This window comes from Protopterus annectens, chromosome 9.part0, assembly GCF_019279795.1.
Source record: "Protopterus annectens isolate FY-2018-M chromosome 9.part0, PAN1.0, whole genome shotgun sequence".
Taxonomy (NCBI): domain Eukaryota; kingdom Metazoa; phylum Chordata; order Ceratodontiformes; family Protopteridae; genus Protopterus; species Protopterus annectens.
Genome location: NC_056743.1, coordinates 1,849,582,009 through 1,849,595,667, shown reverse-complemented (window position 1 = coordinate 1,849,595,667; position 13,659 = coordinate 1,849,582,009). Strand labels below are relative to the sequence as shown.

General features: G+C 39.7%; 1 protein-coding gene across 1 annotated transcript in view; it reads right to left on the bottom strand.

The window, feature by feature from the left end:
- The window catches only part of LOC122810802 (tyrosine-protein phosphatase non-receptor type substrate 1-like), an 841,893-nt gene that overhangs the window by 803,923 nt on the left and 24,311 nt on the right, over nt 1–13,659 (bottom strand). The window lies entirely within an intron of this gene.

Here is a 13,659-nt window from a genome sequence, read left to right as displayed (position 1 = left end):
TTGATAAGTGCCATGAGATCTTTTACAGCCACCTGAGCTAACACCAACTCAAACACAAGGGGCTCCGGTGTAACATGTCATTTGAAGGATGGTGCACTCAGGACTGTAGCAACCCCCTTCCCTTATGCTGTACTGTAGTGTAAGCAACCAGTCTGCATGGTTTATGAATAAAACCCACAGCTTCCTACACTAAAGGTGACTGTGCTACCTATTGTTACTCTCACGCATGCCCCTTCTTCAGTCCAAATGTCGTCTCATCAACCTACCTTTTAACTAGGAGTTGAAAGGGAAACCTAATGCTATTTCTTTAATTGTACATTTCTTAAATACATCTAATATTGCTATCATTTACAGATAATAAATCACAGTTATGAAGACTGGAAGATGTAGTGCATGGCCCAGATCTTTAACTTTGTCAATTAATTTAATTGCCACTCACTTCCGCATGCCAGCCAGAGCTAAGCAACTTCCAAACATATCTTTTGCTATACAGAGAATTAAAAGAAGATGCTTATCTTATCCTCAGAACATTCTTCATTCATTGAATTTATACATACCCATAATATATGCCAAAAATAATAAATTACCAGCCTTTAGAAACATTTTTTGAACTGCTTAAATTTGCATCTTCATACAAATACTACATAACATATAAAAAGGAAAGAGCATAAAAACTAATGTAAGTGCATCTATTTTTTTGACCAACTCAGATTTTATGCTAACAGCACTGTTCAAACCAGGTGTTAAATCAGCCTCTAACCTAATAATCCAATTATATTCCACACACTCCAAAATATTGTTTACATCTCCCCCACTAATGTGTTATATACTACGATACGGGTCTATATTATAGCAATAACCCACACCTGGGTGTGGGTAATGCTGGATTTACCCACAGTTGGCGTGGTTTGGTCCCGAGGGCGCGAGACCAAACAAAGCCAACCGTGGGTAAATACAGCATTACCCACCAGAAGTGGTTATTGCTATATCATGACATTATTTAAGAAGAAACTATTACTTTTCTTAAATAATGGCATAGTATAATGCCTGTTTACTGCCCTTCCGCAGATGTCTGGCATCGGCGGCAGTTCTGATGTACTGTGCCTGCGGTACATCAGAGTGTGAGCAAAAGGAGAAAGCAAGATCTCCGTTGCTTTTTACTGTTTTAAGCTAGGTTAAATGGGTTTAACATAGCAAGACAGTTTTAAAATAAGCAATGGAGATGTCCGTTGCTTATTTTAAACTGTCTCGCTATATTAAACCCATTTAACATAGCGAACTGTAAAAAGCAACGGAGATCTTGCTTTCTCCGTTGCTTTTAAAACCTGTCTCGCTATGTTAAATGGGTTTAGCATAGAGGCAGCTTTAAAATAAGCAACGGAGATCTCCGTTGCTTATTTTAAAGCTGTCTCGCTATGTTAAACCCATTTAACATAGCGAGACAGTGTTTTAAAAGTAGAGTTATACTAATGGAAAAAAGTCCGGGCGACAGGACCTTTTTCCATTAGTATAACTCGATTTACAATGTGCACGCTGGCCAATCAGCATGCACGTTTTGGGGGGGGTCATGGTATAATATTCAAACGAAAACTGAAATCCACAAATCCCATTTGAGCGACACTAAATGAGTGAATCTCGCAAACATCGAATCACAAAAATAAAAAAGTAACAGATGAAAACTGTCACTAACTGCTTTATGCAGGAGGGCAAGCCCCCCTGCACCCCCCACACTCCCGCTACATAAATATACCAACTACGAGATCGCACTCCATTGAAGTAAAGGGAAGAATTCCCTACGGCGATCTCTGTTCATTCTTTCGACATTTGCGACATTCGCTCATTTAGTGGTGCTCAAACAGGATTCGCGCATTTCAGTTTTCGTTCGAATAATATAGACCCCTACAATACATATGTTATTATGTAGTATTTGTATTGGTTGAATGTTAATTGATAACATTTTTTTTAGTGGCTGGCTGCTATTATGTGCTTGTTACACACTTCCTTAAATTGGGATACTGTTTATGGAATGGTTTAACGCCGAGGAAGGGTTGTTACCCGAAAGCTTTGTTCTGTTTTGTTAATAAATATTGCTTGGCATTTTTAAGTCATTGTTGTATTGTTTAGCTGCTGTTGTTTTTCTGGTGTGTTCTCAATTGCACATCCTTCATTTTCCATCACTTTCAGTTCCCAAGCAACCTCCCCAGAACTTCCCTTACTTTCAGATCTATCTCCCTCCTACCTCTAAATGTAGCGAGTCATCCTTAGCAAAATACTAAATTATTGTTTTAGTGCATGATGCAGTAGCTATAATTACATCACTCGCCTGGTATGCCGAGTTCAAACACAATTTTTGTATATACCATGTTGTTGGTAGAATTGCATTCACATTTTTGTGAGTTGGATGAGACAATCATAAGGCTTTTTTCAGTTATGTTAGAAACCTGGGATGTAACTCCCAGACTTGTTCTGAGTTGATTCTAAACAACAAAAAATACATTGAACCCACAGACATCGCCAATATCCTGGCAGACAGGTTCAGTGCAAACTTCTCCACCCCCCCCCCCCAAAGAGCAAGTATCTATCCCGGCAGAGGGCTGCCTCCCAAACATCTCTGATGCTCAGGTAAAGGCTGCCCTCTCCAAAGCAAAAAAACACTGCTTCCATGGGACCAGATGGCGTCCCAGGTTGCATCCTACATGAACTCCAAGAGGAACTAATCCCTCAAATAAAACAGCTATACAATCTCAGCCTCACTACAGGATATGTGCCCACAGAATGGCATACAGCAACAGTGATCCCACTCCACAAAGGTGGAGCCTCTACGGACCCTGGAAACTATCACCCCATAAGCCTGACTAGCTTAGTCTGCAAGGCTATGGGGAGGATCATCATGGAGCTCATAAACAAAGACATTGGGGACCTACAGACACTAGATCCTACCCAGTTCGGCTTTGTCAAGGGCAGATCCTGCCTTTTGAACCTGGTTGACTTCTTCGAAACAGTCACCAAAGCCATAGATGAAGGGAAGGTAGTCCACACAGCCTATCTGGACCTTGCAAAGGCATTTGACACAATACCCCACTCGGGCATCATAGATAAGCTATCCAGCTTAAATATAAACCCCTATGTCACAAGATGGGTCGCAAACTGGCTCAAAGACAGAACCCACAGAGTGAGAGTTGCTGGAGCCATGTCAGACTCGAAACCAGTCACAAGCGGTGGCCCACAGGGTTCTGTCCTGGGACCACTCTTGTTCGGTATATACTTTTCCAAGGTACAGGCAAACGTGGGAGGACGATGGCTCACCAAGTTCGCAGATGGCTGCAAACTGGGCACCATAATCAACTCTCCAGCTGACACAAACATCCTTCAAAAGGGTCTCACAGAGACAGATAACTGGTGCCAGCGCCATGGTTTAAAGCTAAATGCCAAAAAATGTATAGTCATACCCTTTGGCAAAAACAATGTGCCCACAAATTACCACATAAGCGGAAACCCATTAAGTGCAGAGAAAGTTATTAGGGACCTGGGGACCCAAGTTGATAGCAATCTCTCCTTTGAAAACCACATTGCCAAAGTGGTTAGAAAGACCTTCTACATAGCCCACCTCATCACGAAGGGTTTCACATCTAGATCAAGAGAGGTAATCATGCCCCTTTATTCATCCCTCATCAGGCTCATCATAGAATACAATGCCCCTTTTGGGATGTACCTTACCCGACACCTGTAGCAATTAGAAAGACCCCAAAAGTATCTTACCAAGAGGATCAAGGGTCTCAAACAGATGCCATATGCTGCTCGGTTAAAAAACTCCAGCTCTACTCAGTTGCATACCGCCTTGAGGCGATCTATGCCTGACATACAAAGCTATGTCAAATCCAGAATTAATGGACATGCTCCACCTCAGTAAATCTAAATCCCTTAGAGCTACACGCTCGAGGGACTTGAACCTCAGCACAGAAATAAATAGAACTTGCTGGAGGGACAGGTTCATAACCCAGAGGCTCCCTTCGCTCTGGAATAGAATTCCAGTTCATGTGAGGCAGAGCACCTCACTGAATCTCTTCAAGAAGAATCTCAATAGGTGGATGGGGGATCGTAGGTTTGTCCCAGGGATTACTCCCGTGTCACTATTAGACAGAGGCACAGTAAACGAAACCTTAAAAAGGGCACAGTATACTCAAATCAAGGGTGGCGTAAACCATACAGAATCGGGCTAGGCTTATAATTGCCCCAGGGCAGATAGCCTAGTATGAACCTATATAATTTTTCTTTACTTTGGTCTAACTGATAGGCTCAAAGTGACTGAAGCAGTGCTGTCCTGCAGCTAAGTGAAGGCCAAGATATGGAGTTGTACGATGGTGGTTCCTGCTGCAGGTATGAGTTATATTAGACATCTTTGGTGGCTCTAACTTCTTTGATGCAAGTAATAGCCTTCAGTGTGGCAGCTATGAAAGTGGAGATGGGAAAACATGATAAAATGTTGCAACACCTAAACAACTCATTATGGGTCAGCAAAAGGAACTCAAGAAGCAGCAAGATGTTGTCTCATCTAACTTGAGGGAAATAAGTGATCTCAATGCACTTTCTTGGCAATTAGATGCCAAGGTGGATAATATTAAAATTGAGTTAAATGAAATAGCCTCAGGGTTATTGGCCTCACAGAATGATTTGAAGGTATGGATGCCTTAGGTTTCACTACAAAAGAGTTGTACATGTGGTAAAGCTCTGCGAAGCAGGATTCCATTTTCCATCCATGTTATGATTTTGTAAACTGCTTCTTGTACTAAATGTTGCTGCATATTCTTGCATTAGACTCAATATTCCCAAGACACTTTATTTTATTTATTTATTTATTTATTTATTTATTTTTATGGGGGGTGGGAGCGGGATGTGGATATCTAGGGTGATTAGCTTGTGGTCGGATCTGACCAACAAGGAGCTGAACTCTGGTGTGGAACACTGGCCACCCATGTTGGTGATGACCAGGTCTAGGATATTGCTGCCCTGGTGGGGGTGTGGATACGTTGATCTAAGGCATTGGAATAGATGATTTCCAGAAAACATTGAGCAAAAGAGTTGGTACACGAGTAGTTTTTCCAGTTAACGGTAGGGTAGTTGAAATCACCCATTGTTAGACTGTTGGGTTGTACCTTAATATTTTCCAGTGTATCAAGAAAAGAGGAGTTGGAATCCTGGGGCATGGTGGGGGGTCTGTTACAAGCTACAATCTGGATTGCGGTTTTGCCCAGAGTTAGTTGAACTTGGATAATCTCGGATGCATTATGCTGTGCAACTAGCTTGGAGGTGTGGATATCCTTAATGAATATGGACACGCCCCCACCTTTAGTGTTTCGGTCCAGGTTTGGTGGCTGAAAGGTGTGGTATGAATTATAGCCTGGTAATGCAGGGGTGCTCTCTGGAGCTTTGAACCAGGTCTCTGTCACTGCACTGTCAGTGTTCTCCATTTTAAGGAGTGCCTCGAGTGAGTGCATTTTGAGGTTTAGACTCAGGCATTGAGTAGCATAACCCTCAGATTTTGCTTGCTTGCACCTGTTACGGTGGTGAATTTGTCATTTGAAACTTACCTAAAAAAAGCACTATAGGGGTGGCAAGAGCCTTTGCTAGTATCTGTAATCCCAAGGGCGACAGGTGTAGGCCATCTCTGGCAAAGCAGCGTGGTCTGTCGATCATGTCATCCCAGGCAGACAGATACTGGATTCCCTTAGAATGACACCAGAAGCTTAGCCAATTGTTAAAGTCAATCATTTTGTCCTTGTACTGTGGTATCATTCTGAGTGATGGCAGGATGCTACTCAGGGCTAGGGTCATACCTGCCTGGGCTACAAGATCGGAGAGCTCCTCCATGTCTCTTTTCATGTAGTCCAGGGAGGTATGTCTCAGGTCATTCACACCAACATGGACAATGACAGAGTCATATTTGTACTTGTTGTGGAGTGAACAGAGTGCGTGCATTATGTGGTGGATCCTGGCACCTGACAGTAACTTTTTCCTTGTTTAGCCTGGTGAGGAATACATCAGTGTGCCTGACTATAGAGTCACCTATGACTAGAGTGTTGGTACGTTATGCCTTATGGGCTGTAGTTGAGTGGCATACTGAGTATGTGGGCTATGTGTCATTTGAGTTGTGTTGGGGGATGGAGATGGAGGTTGCTTGTATTTCTGCTTTGGAGATCTCTGTTATTTGGGCAGATTTGTACTGAGAGCCTCTGTGAATGTAAGTGTGTGTTTTGTGCTTCTGTGTGTGTGTTTTGGTGGTGTAGGTTTTGAGGGACTATGTGATGAGTGTGGTCCGGTGCAAGTGTTTACCTTTTCCTCTTGACTGTCTAGGTCAGTCTTTGGTGAAGAGAGCTTTGCTTCCAGTTTGGCTATATAAGTGCATCTCTCACAGGTCGTAGTGTTGGGTGGTAGGAAGAGAGGGTTGTCTGTGTACATAAGGCAATTGCTGCATTGTCCCAAGATGCTCAGATTCATCAGGTAGACAGGAGAAAACACCGAGAGCTGACCTTTAGACATGCCTGAATAGGTGCTTATTTATTAAGTACTAAAAACTGTTTTCCTCTAGACAAGTGAGGAAAGTTGATTGCTGTAGTAATTTGTAACTTATTTAGTGCTTACAGTGAGTTCTGAACAAGGCTAAGCTCAAAGAAACAGATCTGAGTGCTAAAACTAAAAAGCTGGCTAGTTGCAAGGGAAATTTTGAAGAACATACTTTATGGCACCTGGAATAGTTTAACCCCAGTTAAGTGGGTGGGGGGGCTAGGAGCTCACAAACAGTCCTGGACACACCAAATCCATATCTGGACAAGACCTGCCACAGGAAAGGGGGGAAGCAAGCTTAGAATTTTTTTTTCAGTAAAAGTGGAAATGGAGAAAGCCAGAACAGAAGTTAATTCAATGTTAAGAATTTGAGTGGGTTGGCCTTCACAAATGTTCTCTATTAGATTGAGTGAACTAATGACACTAGACTGGAAGGAGTGTCACAGATCAAATATACAGTATGGGCGAGCAGCTGCAAAGCCACCAAGTATAAGAACACACAACACTAGGGAAGGTGGGTGGGAAAAATTACAGTTCCTAGCTGTAGCCACTAAATAAATGAAAGTTTTAAACAGATCAAGGAGCAGACTCTAGAGAATGCTTTTAACTGTAAACAGACAATTATCAAAAATGCACAGAAAAGCTCGGATAGAGCACTCACAAACAGAAAATACAACTCTCAGTATGAAAAAGCAGTTTACAGTTAAGTAATTCAGTAAACATGCAATTAGCAATGAAAAATACAGTTAAAACAGTATAAAACAGTACATAAATGCAGTGAAACAATAAAAAATGCTTTATAAGTGCAAAATGTAGTAGATTAATTGTATAGCACAATTATAAGTGTTTCAGAAGTGCAGTTCAGTGAAATAAGTGTAAGAAATAACTTCTCCTGCTCTTGGAATCTTAAGGAATTTCCACTTATGTAATGCAATTCAGGGCCTGAGCAATACAAGCAATACAAGCACAACCTTTATAAGACACAGGGTTTATATAGCAGTAAGAATGGAAGAGTTGGAAGATCAGATTACTACCAGCCCCTGCTATTACCCAATCACTCGTACTACAGAAGGTCAGGAGCTCTTGTTACTCTCAATAATAATGAAGATAATCAGCAGAAAATGGCTGCCAGAGACACAGGAAACTTAAACAAAACAACCAGCCTAGACAAGAGGCCTCTATTAAGATTATGCCACCTGAGCAGAACACAGAAACCTCACTTTAAAAGCATAGAAAGAACACTCACAAAGAGAAAATACAAGTCTCAGTATGAAAAAGCAGTTTACAATTTAGTAATTAAATAAAAATGCAATTAAAGTAATGCACACTATTACAGTTCCTAGCTGTAGCCACTAAATGAAAGTTTTAAACAGATCAAGGAGCAGACTCTAGACAATGCTTTTAACTGTAAACAGACAATTATCAAAATGCACAGAAAAGCTCGGATAGAGCACTCACAAACAGAAAATACAACTCTCAGTATGAAAAAGCAGTTTACAGTTAAGTAATTCAGTAAACATGCAATTAGCAATGAAAAATACAGTTAAAACAGTATAAAACAGTACATAAATGCAGTGAAACAATAAAAAATGCTTTATAAGTGCAAAATGTAGTAGATTAATTGTATAGCACAATTATAAGTGTTTCAGAAGTGCAGTTCAGTGAAATAAGTGTAAGAAATAACTTCTCCTGCTCTTGGAATCTTAAGGAATTTCCACTTATGTAATGCAATTCAGGGCCTGAGCAATACAAGCAATACAAGCACAACCTTTATAAGACACAGGGTTTATATAGCAGTAAGAATGGAAGAGTTGGAAGATCAGATTACTACCAGCCCCTGCTATTACCCAATCACTCATACTACAGAAGGTCAGGAGCTCTTGTTACTCTCAATAATAATGAAGACAATCAGCAGAAAATGGCTGCCAGAAACACAGGAAACTCAAACAAAACAACCAGCCTAGACAAGAGGCCTCTATCAAGATTATTCCACCTGAGCAGAACACAGAAACCTCACTTTAAAAGCATAGAAAGAACGCTCACAAAGAGAAAATACAAGTCTCAGTATGAAAAAGCAGTTTACAATTTAGTAATTAAATAACAAATGCAATTAAAGCAATGCACACTATTACAGTTCCTAGCTGTAGCCACTAAATGAAAGTTTTAAACAGATCAAGGAGCAGACTCTAGACAATGCTTTTAACTGTAAACAGACAATTATCAAAATGCACAGAAAAGCTCAGATAGAGCACTCACAAACAGAAAATACAACTCTCAGTATGAAAAAGCAGTTTACAGTTAAGTAATTCAGTAAACATGCAATTAGCAATGAAAAATACAGTTAAAACAATATAAAACAGTACATAAAAGCAGTGCAACAATAAAAAAAGCTTTATAACAGTGCAAAATGTAGTAGATCAACTGTATAGCACAAATATAAGCATTTCAGAAGTGCAGTTCAGTGAAATAAGTGTAAGAAATAACTTATCCTGCTCTTGGAATCTTAAGGAATTTCCACTTATGCAATGCAATCCAGAGCCTGAGCAATACAAGCATCATGTTGTTGTATTAATTTGTTTAATAAGCATCATGTTGTTTAATAAGCATCATGTTGTTGTATTAATTTGTTTGCATACACTAATGTAAATAATCTTATTTATTTAATTTGTTAATATATATTAATGTAAATAATCTTATTTTTCTGTAAACTAAGCCTTTCTCCTCAGGTCTCCATTGAAAATGGGACATATGGCCAAGCTAGACTAACCCAGTTTACAAATGTCAAATAAATACATAAACAAATGATACAGGTATATATTTGCACATCTCTCAAATATGTTGACAGTATAAGTATTTGAGGTATGATGCAGTTGTTGTCATGCAAATGTGTTTCTATGATACTAGTTAATAATAAAAAGTCAGTACTTCAATAAGAGACATGTATGTGTCCCAATTAATGTACTTCAGAACATAGATTGAAATGCAACAGCACCAATACAATCACCTTAGGTGTGTATAATAACAATATTGTGCAACTGTGCCTAGTGTAGTATGCTTGTTGACATATAAAGCCTTAATTGTACCTAATGTCCTGTAGTAGTTTATGGGAAGATATAAGCATTTTCTGAAATATGAACCACTTGAGGGATGAAGCATGTTCATGTTGATGGAAATCTGGACTATGTAAACATTATGAAGCAAGGAAATTTTGGGGAAGCATGCTTCATAACCCTGCTTGCAGTTGCAACATCCCATATAGTGTACATTTCATTCTGTAGCTTGTTGAAGACAGGACAATAACTGCCTTCACATATTGCTATCCGCCTGAGTATACATAGTGCAGGGAGATTAAATACAGTAGAGCAAGGAGCATCAGACTAATGTGGCCTAAGGCAAATTTTGACATCAGCTGTGTAGTGCCTTTTTCCATAAGTTACAGGTGTTGCTCAGTCCCAGGCATTGCACAAATGCTGAAGAGAAAGGGTGATAAGATGGAAGGAATGGAAGGAAGGAAAGTGTTGGAAACAGGGATAAGACATACAAAGAGATGTCATCATGATAATTCTTTCAGGCTCTGTATATGCAAAGACAAACAATAGTGGATGAGAGAAGAAAAATGTTAGGGGCAATTTTTTAACTCTTGATGTGTATACACTTGTGAAGGTTGCCAGCCTAGCTAGATAGAATTTTGTAAATAATTCTGTGTCATTATAAATATTAGTATGATCCATAGGCTTGTTTTTACAAATGTAAGAAAACTAAATGTAAGAAAACTGAGTATATTTTGAGCTTCAAAAATGTAACCACAATGCACCCTGCTGGAAAAAAGGTGATAAGTAAAGCATTGTATGACTGTTTGATCTCAAACTCAGAGACAGGATGTCTGGGCTAGCAAATTCTTTCTATTGTCTGAACTTAAGAGATAATTACTAGATTTTGCATGTAAAAGTGTCTTTTATGGCTGTGGTTTCCTGCCCAGGTGCAGCTTACAAAGAAATGTAAATTTTGAGTTTCTGTTAGCCTGGGAACTAAAGGAGAAGTGATAAAAATGATGCAATGTGAAATGACTCAGCAGTACTGTGTATTATCAATTTAAGACTTTCTCAGAGAGAAAGATTGAGCATTTTGAATTTGTCTTTAGAACTGACAACATCATCTCACCAGCACTTGCTTTGCTCTATATGTAAGTAGTTTATTTAGAATGTAGTATATCTCTTAGAGATAGATAGAATATAGCCAGATTAGTCTAGCTGTTTTCTGGGTGGCTGAGGTGGTGCAGCAGTTAGAGTTGCTGCCTCACAGCAAGAGATGCTCTGGTTTGATCCTCAGCTAGGGTGCTTTCTGTGCGAAGTCTGCATGTCCTCCCTGTGGTTGCATGGGTTTCCTTCAGGTGCTCCCATTTCCTCCCACATCCCAAAGACATGCTGTAGGTGGACTGGATATTCTAAATTGGGCCTAGGCGTGAGTGTGTGCTTGTGTGTGTGTCTTCTGTTGAAGGTTGGGTGACAGGCTGGCAACTCAACACTGTAAAACTCCACTGCCAATCATGAGTGGACAGGTGATCTGCTGTGGTGACCCCTAACTGTGAAAAACTGAAAGAAGAAAAATAAATCTAGCTGTTTTCTATATTTATGTCAGACTGTTCTACAGTATTGGTTTAAAGCATTTACCTGTGATCTCTGAACTATGTAATGTCATTGTGTTGAAGCAATAGATATTGTCTTGTGTTTTTATTTTTTATTATTAAATATTTTGAAACCTTTCAATTGTGGCTGTTTTGTATAGATATAATTTAAGCTCTAGAGTACTTGCATGTATTTGGTGATACTGTACAAAGCCACTCCAAAAGCCTTCCTGTTCGTCACACTTACTAATTAGATAATAATAATATTGCACAGTAATATTGGACATCCTTTGGTAAGGGCCTTATTACCAGATGATTAATAGTGGTTGGTGGTAGTCGGTACTACCTTATAGTCTGGGCAGAAAGGGGGCATAGCTGGAGAACATGTGCCAGCCTTCCCCAGGAGTGTCTGTGTGTTTCTATATAACTCATATCTCAAAGTGTGCATGTGTCAGCTACTTGAGCAGGGACATGAAGCACTGGTTGGACTGAGGGGGTGCTGGAGGTTTTAGCTTGACCACTGGGCTGAGATCTGTACCCTATAGCTGTGCCAGTGGGGAGTCTTATTGGGGATCTGGAAAGAAAGGGAGAAACCAGACCCAGACTGACTGTGATCTCTGTATGCTCTTAAGGGAAATTATACTTTATTGTGTGTGTGTGCTTGTTATCCTTCCCAATGTGCATGCCTCTCACTGGTGCTAATGGTGAGGATTGAGGCTCCTTGATTACTGAGCCACTGCACGGGCATCACAACACTTACACGTCTGCTATGAATATGTATGGTATGACTTACATAATTTTTGAAAATTAACTGGTATGATTCAATGAGTTAAATCATCAATGATTTATCAGAATTTCACTAATGTTGTGATGAACACACCACAGATGAAGATACAACAATGTGGACATCCTTTGAAAATCTGTCCAAATTAGAAATATTGCTGTATACAATCAAAAGTGTTTCCAATCTGGATGAAGAAGGGTAGGAGAGTGGAATCATGATGAGAACATAAGAAAGGTAGTGGTGGGATAATAACAGATGTAGCACACAGTTACACACATACTGTTAATATTGAAAAAAACAATGCATAATTGAATGATATACCTCTGGATTCAAACCTTTTCCAGTATAAAAAAAATATTTTAGAGTCAACATGATTATGTTAGTTCTCCTCATAGGAACCCAGAGTTTAGTAAGTGTGAATCACAAATTGTAAGGGACAATGGCAACAGCACAGTTAGACCAGTTGTAACATCCCTTAGACTGTATGTGACATCCAGCAGCTTAATAGATACGGATGAGTGACTGCATCACACATTATTACTTTTAGTCTGTTTTTCTGTAGTGCAATGGACTTAAGTATACCTGTGGGAAGCTATCTGTGTTAATCCGGTATAGGGCAAAAACTCACAAGATTTTACCATAAGGTGTGAACTACCACTTACAGACAATTAATACTGCTGCTTGGTGCCAGCCACAGTGCAAATGCTGAGGAATCAGACTGATAACACAGAAGAGGGCAGAACAATAACCGTGGAAGAGGGAGGGTGGGTGAAAGTACATTATGACAGAAACAGGATAATGGCTGCTCAATGCAGTATGAAGCCAACCACTACACATAAAATGGTGTTATAAAAACAGTTGCTAAGACTTTGACCTAGTTCTGGGCTACGACCCTTGATACTATACAAACATCAGTATATAAATGTGATCATTATCTCTGCACACCACAAAGGAACTCCTACATCACATATTTACAACCACTACACATAAAATAGTGTTATAAAAAGAGTTGCTAAGACTTTGACCTAGTTCTGGTTTAAGACGCTTGACACTATACAAAAATCAGTATATAAATGTGATCATTATCTCTGCGCACCACAAAGGAACTCCTACATCACATATTTACAACCACTACACATAAAATGGTGTTATAAAAACTGTTGCTAAGACTTTGACCTAGTTCTGGGTTACGACCCTTGACACTATACAGAAATCAGTATATAAATGAGATCATTATCTCTGCCCACCACAAAGGAACTCCTACATCACATATTTCTAATCTAACCTTCTCAAAAAGCTGAAACCAACCACTCTGGCAGCTGACAATCTACCCGCAGACGTCCTACAAATAACTGCTGAAGCAATAGCCTATTCAGTGTCCATTCTCATAAGTAGGTCAATATCAGAATAGAAAGTACCTAACACCTGGAAAATATCACACATTATTCCACTGCACAAAGGGGGTAAGTCCCTTGCACTAACCAACTATCGCCTTTATCAAAAATATTAGAAAGGGTAGTTCATTTCCAGCTAATGCAATACCTACTAAAAAATAACCTGCTATCCATTTCCCAGCATGGCTTCAGACCTTCCCATAGCACTACTACAGCACTACTCTCCTTCACCAGCATCATCAATCACCATAGAAACAATGGTCTATTTGTATCCTCAGTATTCCTAGACTTATCAA